An 11,699-nucleotide genomic window follows, 5' to 3' on the forward strand; every position below is an offset into this window, starting at 1 on the left:
TTTTTCCAGGGACTGAGGTGAGGCTGACTGGCCTGTAGTTCCCCGGATCCTCCTTCTTCCCTTTTTTAAAGATGGGCACTACATTAGCCTTTTTCCAGTCATCTGAGACCTCCCCCGATCGCCATGAGTTTTCAAAAATAATGGCTAATGGCTCTGCAGTCTCACCCGCCAACTCCTTTAGCACCCTCGGATGCAGCGCATCTGGCCCCATGGACTTGTGCACATCCAGTTTTTCTAAATAGTCCTGAACCACTTCTTTCTCCACAGAGGGTTGGTCACCTTCTCCCCATGCTGTACTGCCCAGTGCAACAATCTGGGAGCTGACCTTGTGCGTGAAGACAGAGGCAAAAAAATCATTGAGTACATTAGCTTTTTCCACATCCTCGGTAACTAGGTTGCCTCCCTCATTCAGTAAGGGGCCCACACTTTCCTTGATTTTCTTCTTGTTGCTAACATACCTGAAGAAACCCTTCTTGTTACTCTTAACATCTCTTGCTAACTGCAACTCCAAGTGTGATTTGGCCTTCCTGATTTCACTCCTGCACGCTTGAGCAATATTTTTATACTCCTCCCTGGTCATTTGTCCAATCTTCCACTTCTTGTAAGCTTCTTTTTTGCGTTTAAGATCAGCAAGGATTTCACTGTTTAGCCAAGCTGGTCGCCTGCCATATTTACTATTCTTTCTACACATCGGGATGGTAGCTACCTCTCTGCAGATATTTCTGCCTTTTTTTACCCCGCTTTGCTGCTCTCCTCACTTCATAGCATAGGTAGGCATGTAGTCCCCAATTGGCATTTTTAGGTACTCTGTGACCTTATGTTTACAAGACTCTGTAACCATCTGGTGCTAGGCGTTTGTACTTATGCTGAGGCTATCTGGTATATAGTTGCTTTTCTTCTGCCTTCCTTAACCTTTCAGACTATTTGTCAAATGTTGACATTATAGCCATAAGTAAAGCAAGTTCTGTCTCTAAAACATATACTTTATTTATTTATTTATTTATTTTAAGTACTTCGAAGATTTCTTCACCACTTGTCTCTGTTTCTCCTGTTCAATTTCAGTTTATCATAAGGCCAGGAAAGAACCTTCTTCAATATTGGTGTCAGGTACTTTATTTAGAGTCTGTTTAATTCTTACAGTAACTTGAATGAGACACAGAGAAAAGGTTCTCGTAGTGTCCTGAGAGATGCGACACCCAAGGGGCAACCCTACAGGGTGGGGGAGAGGTGACTGTATGCCACCCAGATTCTGGACTGCTGCAGGGCTGCCAGAATAAGGTAGCACTGTTTCAAGGGTTGCTCTAGTTTACAACAGCCTCATGCCTGCTCTGCAGTCCAGAATCCCCAAGTGCTGAGTGCTAAGAACACACCTCCTCCTGCCCCCTCTCCCCACAGCACCCTCCCTACACAGGCACTTATAAGCAGGGGGAAGTGTGGGGCAGTTCACATTGGACATACACTGCTCCTACGCTATAGGAGTTCTCACTCCAGCCTGCTCATGGCCCCTATATACTGCCAGAGTGGTGCATATGATCCAGTGCAAGAGCACAATTCACCTTCGGTGGGAATGGCTGAGTTCTGGGGACTCATCCCAGGAGGGTGAAGTTAAAGACAAAGATCCTTTTAAGACCCATTTTTGATTCTTGTGTCTTGCTCTATTGGAATGGTGGTGGGAAGCAAAATGTAAATTAGTTTTATTTTCTTGAGACAGTTAGCAGTAAAACTTCACCAGTTTCAGAGAGCAGAAACAGCAGAGGTTTATTTGTTTTGTTTTTTACAGCTAGCTTGTTTTTCTTTTATTCTTTTCCCATCTTCTCTTGGCTTGATAGTTGGCTAGGCTGTAGGAGAGGGTAGCAATAGGCAGTGGATCACCATCACCAGGATATAAAGGCCCATTGTCTAAAGCAGTTAGTTGTGCATAGAGGCCAATGGAATTACTCCACTTCTTAACTCTCTTCAAACAAAGAAACATTCACGTTGTTCTTCCAAACGTAATACACTGCTGCATGTGAATTCATGTGTCACTAGCAAAGATGCAAACAAGGTTGTCAAATAATCTCCTTTTTCCAACGAGATGTCAGTTACAGGAGATTTACTTAGGCCTAATTAGGGAGGCCACATACAGTAGAAACATCAGAATTGCCATACTGGATGAGATCAGTGTTCCTTCTAGTCTGGTATCTTGCCTCTGGCAGTGGCTAGTACCTGATGCATTAGATGAAAGCAGCCATAATTCAAATGTATGGTTGGTCACGTAGTGCTGTGATGTCAGGAGATGGGGAGGGGGGAGGGGAGGAAATTGCTCTCCTTCCCCCATAGGCAATTGTCTTGTACCCTGAAGCATGAAGTTTGATTATCCTTCTAATTTTATCCTAGCTTGCATAGTTGACAATGTTACTGATGATTGTAAAGTTTGCCAGTCTCTTTTAAATTTCTGTTACATCATTTGTCTTGCAGGTTTTACAGTGTATTCCCTAGGTTTACAATAGACGGTGTAAAAAAGTATTCTCATTTATTTTAAAAATTTTTGTTTACTTGGGGTACCATCCTTTCATCACAGGACAAAATAAATAAGACATATTGACTTGTTTTCATGATGCCCTTTGGTATTTTGCATACCCCACCTTTTATATTCCCGGACAAGGCTTTGGGGCAGGAGTCTGCATTTTGAATTTTAAATTCTGCCATTGGTGGTGTTCCTATTTGTAGATCTGAGTTTTCAGAGCATATTGTGCATTTACATTAGACCACCACCTCAAAGTGACCTAGATTTCCAATTTTAACTATACATGTGTACATCTATACTAGCCTAAGGACTGGGACAGTAGTTCATGGGATGACATGTAATTAGCTTTAGTGTAAAGTAAATGTTTTTTGGGTGTTTATTAGGATCTATATTATTATTCTCGTAATAAAACAGAAAACATAAACCCTAACCCTAGAACCAATAAGGTGGCTTTTGCTTCAGTGATTATTTTTTGGCTGTCTTTAGACAAATCCAGGGTGCATAACGACTCAGAGCAGTAAGTCAGCAACACATTGGACAGCTCCTCTCTCAGGTTACATTGAACAAACTCCAAGGGGATTTGAAGTTTTATCATAAATATTCTATCTGTAAGGTCTTCCGTCTGGTTTGCTTGTTACTTAAATATACTAAGAGAGATTCAATGAATATTTTATAACATCTTAAACAGCACTTGTTCTACAGTAAGTTAAGTGGCTTCGAAAGATGCAATTCTTGTGGGTGAGTGCATAAGGGTTTTCAGAGCACTAGATTAGATGCATGTTCACATCCTCCAGGAAGCCTGCCCCCTTTATGCAGTCTTGACATGGGGGCAGGATGAAGATTGCTGATGAAGATTGTTATGTGTCAAAAGGAGTATGATTATGTGACTCACCTTGTTTTCCATTATATATAATTTAAAAGCATACTGTCATGGTATTTTTCATAATTAAAAAAGTCCTCATTATTGTTTATAATTATCTCTTTAAAGCTTGACATTGAAATCTGTTTCCTTACTGATTTATTTCCCCCTTTCTTTGGAAGTACATGTCGGTTGAGTTATTGTAGAGTTATGTATGAGTGCTGGGGGTTTGGATATTTAATTGTTTTGGCTTTTTACTAAAGGAGGACAGAATCTTTAACCCTCCCCCAGCAGGTCAGTTCACATAATGGTGCCAAGCCTGTGGCCACACTGAGCCCCTAGATTTTGGGAACCCTTGGATCACCGGGACAAGTTGAAAATGTTTCCTGCTAGTGCCTGATGTGGTGTAGCATGCAAGCTGCTTTGTGTGGGCCAGATCTGGAAGAACAACCTGAGCCTTGTGGAGAATCAGGACGTGTTCTTTATTGTGGCCCAGGTGGGGCAACACACAAGTCCCCCTTCCTCCTGTTTTTAACAGGAAGTCTTAATCCATTACTGGAACTTATCTCGCTCCATACTTTCTAAAACAGGCTGGCAGAGGAGTTTGGGGTATGTGCAGGGAGAAAATGACATACTGAATCTTAGGGTTTGCATGGGTCTGGGATCAAATGGTTTTGTCAGGAACCCCTGATACGCTTGAACCAGCCATGCCCATCCCCACCACTGTAAACATGGAATGAAGTTCTGTTGTAGAATAGAACTCACAACCCAGGGGATAGGGCTTTTTAAGCTGCCCTTGCAGTTTCCTGATCCTAGGTTATTCCAGGGGCTGGAGTGACCCTGGAATAAACATCTCTGGGAGCCCGAGTGGGTCTATGGGCTGCAGCACTGCCTAGAATCCCTGTCACACTGTGTCCCACCCATCTCGAGCCCTGCCTAACCAGGGCTTGAAAGCCTATACCAAGGCTTGCAAGGGATCCTTAGGTAGTTTTATGGCTGTCCCCCCTCCCCCTCCCATGCCTGCACCAGGAAAATCCTCACTGAGCAGGGTACAGGCTTTTAGGGCCCTTTACTCCAATCTGGCCCTTTACCCAGTGTAAAGGGGCCCGATCGGAGGTAAGGATTTCACCCCTGAACTTTTCAGTAAGACATAAGAAAAAACTCCTGTAGATCATTTTTTTGGCCAACCAATTTTGAAAGTGGCCATTTAATTTTTCCAAAATTTCCTTTTTTTTTTTTTCTTTTTTCTTCTTGAAGTGCACTAAGCCATACAAATGAAGGAGTCATTTCACAGTTTTCCTGTTTGGAAAAACAAATGAGTTACAGGAAAAGAACTGCTCCGGATGTAAACATTAGCTTGCCAAGACCACTAATCCACAAGGATTTTAGTAGCATAAATGATCCTGCAGTGTAATTACAACGGTTACTAAAATGTTACTACAACGGTTACTTTAGATCCTACTGACTCTCCCTACATCCTCAGGATTCTGCTTGCAAGTAGCAACCCCAGTCCTACTCCTTACTCATGGCCTTTAATTGCAGTTTACTCCTGTCAATGGATTTGGATTGCTCTGTCAGCTAGTGTGGAGGGGGATTTCTTCAGTCTTTTGGGGTATTGTTGCCCCCTGGCAGTGTGTGGAGAAAGCAGACCCTGTGGTCTCCAAATGACAACGGGTTAAGGCTCCTTGGGCCCTCCCACCGTATGTCTGTAGTGATCATTGGGGCCTAATAGGTCTACTCCAGTTTTCAGCCTACATATAGGAAAGTGGATAAAAGTTTGGAACATTTCATAATCAAGTATAATTAGGGCTCCATGTCTGTCATGCAAGTCACGGATTCCGTGACTTCCTGCGACTACCGTGACTTCTGCAGCGGTTAGTGTGACTCATCCCAAGGCCGCTCAGGCAGCCCTGGGGACAGCCGTGGCTGCTGTTCTGGTGGCCCCAGAGACTGCCCGAGCAGCTGCCAATGCGGTGGGCCTCCTGGGGCTCCCTCCTTCCCCGCCGTGGCTGGAGTGCCGGCATGCCCCTGGTGGAGGTTGGAGTGGTGGGCCCCTTGGGGCGAACCCTACTTCAAGATTCAATCATGGGTATTTTTAGTAAAAGTCCTGGACAGGTCATGGGGCTGTGATTTTTTGGTTTTTGACCGTTACCTGTCCAGGACTTTTACTAAAAATACTCATGATTACATTGTAGCCTTACCTATAATAATGTTGATGGGGAAAAGGTGCAAAAGAGAGACAGAATGACTGACTGAATTAGTCTGGCCATAAAGGCCTGCGGATATAATTCAAGGACTATGTTAAGATCACACTTGGTGAACATGAGATGTGTAGGACTGGAAATCAATGGACCAGAACTGATGTGTTGGAAATTAGGCCTAACTGCTGAAGAAAAAATGAGGGTCTAGGCTCTTCCACCCATCCGTTCCATTTTGGGTCCTCAAAAAGAGGGCTTTTTAGGAGATGTCGGGGGGGAAATTAGGGGACATGAATGCAGATACCGGCTGACTGCAAGAGGGGAGAACAGGAAGAAGCAAGCTTCACCATCCTGGCTGCCACCCGCACCATCTTCTTGAGTCCCAGGATCCACCATGACACTGTTGGGCCTTCATTGTCTTGACCCTGTGAGATATCCTGACAGACCAGGCCAGCAAGAGTGACCCAGATGACACCACCACCTTTGCTGGCTCCAGCTAAATCCCAAACATCACTGAAAAATGTGAGACATTGTTACCTCTCCTCTCCCCTTGTGTGTCCTTTTTCTTCTCCACTTTTTCTTCATTTTCTTATCTCTCTCCTTAGCCATCTATCTAAGCATCTGGCTTAGTTAGCAAGGCTAAATATTTTGCATCACTGCTGTGAGCCTATAACCAGAGAGGCAGCTAAAAGCAATGCCCTAAATAACCTGCCGCTGGTACAAGTTTGCCAGGTCTCAGAAGATATGTCTATATGACCCATGGAATAGCATCCCAGCTTGAGTCTACAGACTTGGGTTAGTGGGATTCATGATAGCGCTCTAAAAATAGCTGTGTAGAAAGCACTCTGAAATTGTGGCCCAGGCAGATGCTCAGGCTCTGAAGTGTAGGACAGGAGCTTGGTGGGTTTGAGTCCAAGCTTCAGCCCAGGTCACAACTTCAAAGTGCTGTCTACACAGCTAATTTTAGAAAGAGCATGAAACCTGCTAGCCCAAGTCTGTTGACCCGGCTGAGAGGCTTGCTTCCACAGGTGATGTAGACATACAGAGTGTCTAACAAAATGGTGTGTTGTGCTGTTTTTCCAGCACTGAAGCTGCAATTGAGAGTTCGTGCCAGCGACAGAAGCTGTATTTTCTCTTTACTGTTCTTTTCTCTCTTCTTCTGTGTGTTTTGTCTTCAAGAAAACAGAATTGGGCTAACAACTACAACAGCTTGAGCGCATCTCAACTAACTTCCTCTTCTCCCCCCAAAAAGGACAGTTATTACCCTCTTTAACACCATCTGAAAGACTGTCAAATGAGGTTTTCCCTCTAAAAATTACTTCCAGCTAAAGACAAAGGGAGCAAGGGATATGGTTAATATGAAAGCATTGTTTAATACTTTATATTTCAATTGCTGCAATTGTTGACCCTTCTTTTCTGTATCTTTAAGACAATGTCACAGTTTTTAATGGTGTATTTGCCCTGGTACTAAGCAGGCTGAGGTCTCTGTATACCAAACCCTGAACATGTTCCGGTCACTGTCCAACATTAAACAGTTTTAAACAAAGAATACCTGTGGCTTTTGGGGCCAATTTATTCCATCAAAATTAATGCAACAGATCTGTGCAGGGGTTAGTCGGAATGTGGCTCCAAGGATTGAGGGTATTTATTCAGAAGTGGTTTCAGCTATAACTAAAAGAAATGGGATGAAGTTAAGAAGGGAAAAGTTTGATGACTATTAAGTAGAACTTCCTAAGAGTGAGAACTATCTGGCCATAGACTAGTTCTTCCATAAGAAAGTAGTGGAAACACTATTACTTGGGACTTCCAAGGCTAGTCTGGAGAATGCACTGCAGGGTGCACTATAGGAAATGAACCTGCACTGTCAGGTAGAGGGACTCGGTGACTCACTGGTATTTTATACCTATAACTGATGATTCTTTGATAAATTATAAGGTGACTGTTCATTTTCAACCAGCTGAACACTTCTCATTGCTTCTGCTTCCTAAAACATTTTTCTTTTCCTGAGACTCATCTTGACATCCTTTTAAATTATTAAGGGCTGGGGATGCTCATTAAGAGAGAGATTAGAAGACATAGTAGACGTGAGTAATTATTAAAGGCCCAAGAAGGGGACACACGATGTATTTTAACTGAGGCCTTAGCGGATTGTTAAATTAAATGAGTGGTTTAGTGATAAACTGGTTGAAGTTAATCAATTGAGTAAAACTATAGGGAGGCTGTGTAAGTGAGGCTGGATTTGAAGGGTTTTATAAGTAATCACACTTTGAGAGCTACAGCTGCTTCATATTTGTTTAATAGTAGACTTAATGAGCAGCTAATTTGTCAGAAAATTGTGTGCAAGGTCTAGTGCTGTTTGAGAGCTGAAGAGGGGACAGGTCCTGAGTAACTGTATGAGAGGCCTGAAATTCTTTAGTGTCACGGGCCAAAACTTTGCAATGCTGAGATGAATACTGTGACACAAGTGTGATTTAACGATTATGATGAGCTGGCACAGAGCACAAGTTCAGAGAGGTTTTATGCCAATGACTTTGAATCTTTTAACTTCCTGAACTCTTCAACTTCCCCACAGTGCCTGTAACTCCTAAAGGCACAATACATCTCATTTGCAGTGGTTACTAATAAGGGTATGTCTATACGGCCCGCTGGATCGGCAGGTAGTGTTCGATGTATCGAGGATCGATTTATCGCATCTCGTCTAGACGTGATAAATCGATCCCTGAATCGACGCCTGTACTCCACCTTGGCAGGAAGAGTAAGCGGAGTCGACAGGGGAGCTGTGGCGGTCGACTCACCGCCGTGAGGACGGCCAGGTAAGTTGAACTAAGATACTTCGACTTCAGCTACGCAAATAGGTCCTTCTGTGAAATGTGTTCGTGGTCTGACAAGTGGTTGGCTAAATTTTGGAACAGAGTAAGTAAATTGTAGCACATATACTATGAGGTTAGCCTTTTCTGTTCATGGATTGTTTAAGTAGTTAAAATATTTAATCAAATTTCTCTGTAGGATTCTTGGACTGTATGTTGCGTAGGAGCAGTTTGTTGTGTTTGATAGCCGAAATTCAAGCTTTTCGTTTTTTTAATTGGCCACAACAGTCACATGATATTGTTTGTTCCCTAATTGGATGAACATAACCCTTTGATTCAGGCTTCTGGTGCAAATACAGATTTATTAGTTCAAAGTACCTTTTCAGTGAACATTCTTGTAATTTTTGCCTAGAATTCACTATTTTTTGCCAACATCCTCATGCACTCAACTATTCATGGAAATTGAACCCAAAACCAAAGGCAAAGTCAATTCATGTTTTATTTAAATATTCACAGAAATATTTTTGACACCTAGCAAAACTGGGCAAGTCTCAATCACAAAAGTGCTTACACAATTGGCACCCTGGTGGCTGAGAAGCTGTACGACTGCTGAAGCCTGGATGGACAAAAGCGAATGAACTGTCTTTTTATCCTTAGTGCTGGTCTCTCCAGGTCAGGGTTGAGGCACATTTGTGGGGCAGCGTAATAAAGATGATGCTATTCCTGCTCATGCTGTACTGATTCTGTAGATTAAGAGGGGGCTTGATTTCCCAGGGTTGCAATGTGTCACTTTCAATGAGCATTAAATGTACTGTTTGAAAAACCCACTACTGACTGCTTTCCATAAAGGTGTAGAACTAAGCAAAACATTTTGCAATGAAACATTTGTTGAAAATTGCTCGGTTTCTAATTCACTTAATCTCCAAGAAATGAGAACAATTTTGACAGTTTACTGCCAGGGTGTTGGTAAAAAAAATAAATAAATGGAAAACCACTTTAAGTTGTGAATTCTGAAAATGGAAGAAGAGGAGTAGAAGCCATGTAGGCTGGTATGTGTTGCTAAGAAGCAAGGGGTTTAGAGTTCTAGGCTTGCTCCTGGCCTTAATCATACATTGTCTTTAACCTTTTCTGTCCCTGCATGTGAGAAGAGTGGATAGGGAAAGCATTTAGTTGCAACCAAGGAAAAGAAAGAGCTGCCCCTGAAAGGAAGGCACTGGTTTTGGCAGCTTTGTGCTGACTGCTCAGGAGAGCAAAGGATCATTTCCTACATTTAGTATGGTATCATGCAACCCCTGCCTATGTAGCTGATCTCCCCACTCTTCATTGCTTGCTTGGCCTGCTTTAGTTATCCGTTAGCAGCAGGAAGATGGTGGTCCAGCCTCTCACCTCATCTTATGTGGAGGGTGCACTTCTCAGATGGGACTCAGCCCATAACTCTCCTCTATGTCAGTGAAGCAGTGCCCCTCCCTTCTTATCAAGGAGCAAAACAAGGGTTGAATAAATGACTAAACTTGTTCTTTAAATGAGGTTTCTTTTTATAAGACAAACTGCTTGGGAGTTACCTGTGAGAGCCTTATCCATTTCAGCAAAGTACTCCTCAGGGCGGGAGCAACAGTTCAAACTATTTGAAGGGCTTGACTTTTTTTAGTGGGTAACTTCTGATATAATTAACGCTGCAGCTGTGGTTGACCCTTACACTACCATTTTATTTCAGCATTGTTTGTATGAAATGTATATAGTGTCCTGTGCACATTCATTTAAAGAAATAACTGTTCAAATCCATCCCTGGTGTAACTCCCTTGAATTTAACTCCTTAATAGTCTGATTTTCATGATATTTGGGCATGCAGCTAGGTGCTGGGATCAGCTAGGGAATACATTACGAAACTCTGAGCCATATATCTATTTTTAATTATTTTTTCAACACAATTGTCAGTGTGTTTCTCTTGTATTAATAAAATAATACGGGCTCCCTCTGGTGGGCCAAAATAATACCTTTTAATTTCTGTGTACCAAAGCTTGCCGAAAGTCTATTTAGCTTACTGGATAAAGTATCTGTTCCTCATTTCAAAGGTATTGAGTTCAAATCCTGATAGGCTGTTCTTTCTCCTCTCCCCGCCCATTTAAAAGTCTTTATTTTTTCCCTTCTGTCTAATGGACCAAATGTTTTCAACACTTAAATATTATCATTCAAAATACTTTGCCTATAAACAATTAATTATATTGAAGTAACAAATATACTATACAAATACTAAGAGCCTAATCCCATGCCATGCTGATGCTTCTAGCAAGGGGCAGCATTCAGTGCTAAATGGAAGTCAGTTACTGCTGTGATGAATGCTATAGTAATTCCTATACATAAGCTGATGTCTGTTTTTCATGATATTGTATAAAGATAGTTTGTATATAGAAGGTATTTATTACCAAGGGCTTTGTGCATCCACACCGCATGAACTCTGTTTGTTCAAAATCTTAGTTACACTGACAAAAGAAAAAATATTTCTCTTAATTTCTATGGAATTGCAATGGCTCTCTCTCTGCTGGCTGGTTTTAGCCCTACATTTTTCCATTCTTTTTGTTAATGTTCTGATTTCCTTAATACCTTTTATTTTCCTACCAGTACAGTTATAGACTAATTCATTCTTATGACTTTCCTAAACAGAATAAAAATGTTTATTTCACATGTACAAGAAAACTAAATTTGGAGGGGAAATAGTTCCACAAAATAGATGTGATAGCTATGAAAGTGGCTACATTAGAAAAGGCTTAGCCATTTAAATGGTATAGTTAATCAAGACACAATTAGGGTTAACATGATTATCCATTCCCTAGCTCAGAGCTCTCAGACATGGATTTAAGGGAGACTAAGAGCTTGTCTACACTAACCCACAATTTGGACTATGGGTATTTGAATGGTAGTGAGCACCAAAGTACTGCAGTATAACTCCCCCATGTGGCTGCTGCAAACACGAACTAAAAGGGTCCTAGTTTGCATTAATGTAGTTCTCTTCAAACAGGATTACATTAATAAGAATTAGGCTTTTAGTTTGCACCCACAGCATCCACACAGGGGAGTTACAGCATACCATTTTGGTGTGCACTGCTTTCTCACCTCTCTAGTCTGAACTGGGTAGTGTAGACCTGAGCTAATTGATACCTAAATGTGTATTATTCAATATGACTATTTACATGGTGAACCCTTTTGGCCAGGGTAGTTTTGCTGGGTAGGTGTTTGGTTTAGCATTCCATTTGTTTACATGGCATGTTAAAGCCAGGCAAGCCAGGATGCGAATCTGCAGCAGATTAGTTCTGTGCACTAACTCGCTGTGT

General features: G+C 42.0%; 1 long non-coding RNA gene across 1 annotated transcript in view; it reads left to right on the top strand.

Annotated features, from left to right (window-relative positions):
• LOC135972239 (uncharacterized) overlaps positions 1-11,699 on the top strand; it is a 139,455-nt gene that overhangs the window by 98,571 nt on the left and 29,185 nt on the right. The window lies entirely within an intron of this gene.

Source organism: Chrysemys picta, chromosome 6 (genome assembly GCF_011386835.1).
Source record: "Chrysemys picta bellii isolate R12L10 chromosome 6, ASM1138683v2, whole genome shotgun sequence".
NCBI classification, from domain to species: Eukaryota; Metazoa; Chordata; order Testudines; family Emydidae; genus Chrysemys; species Chrysemys picta.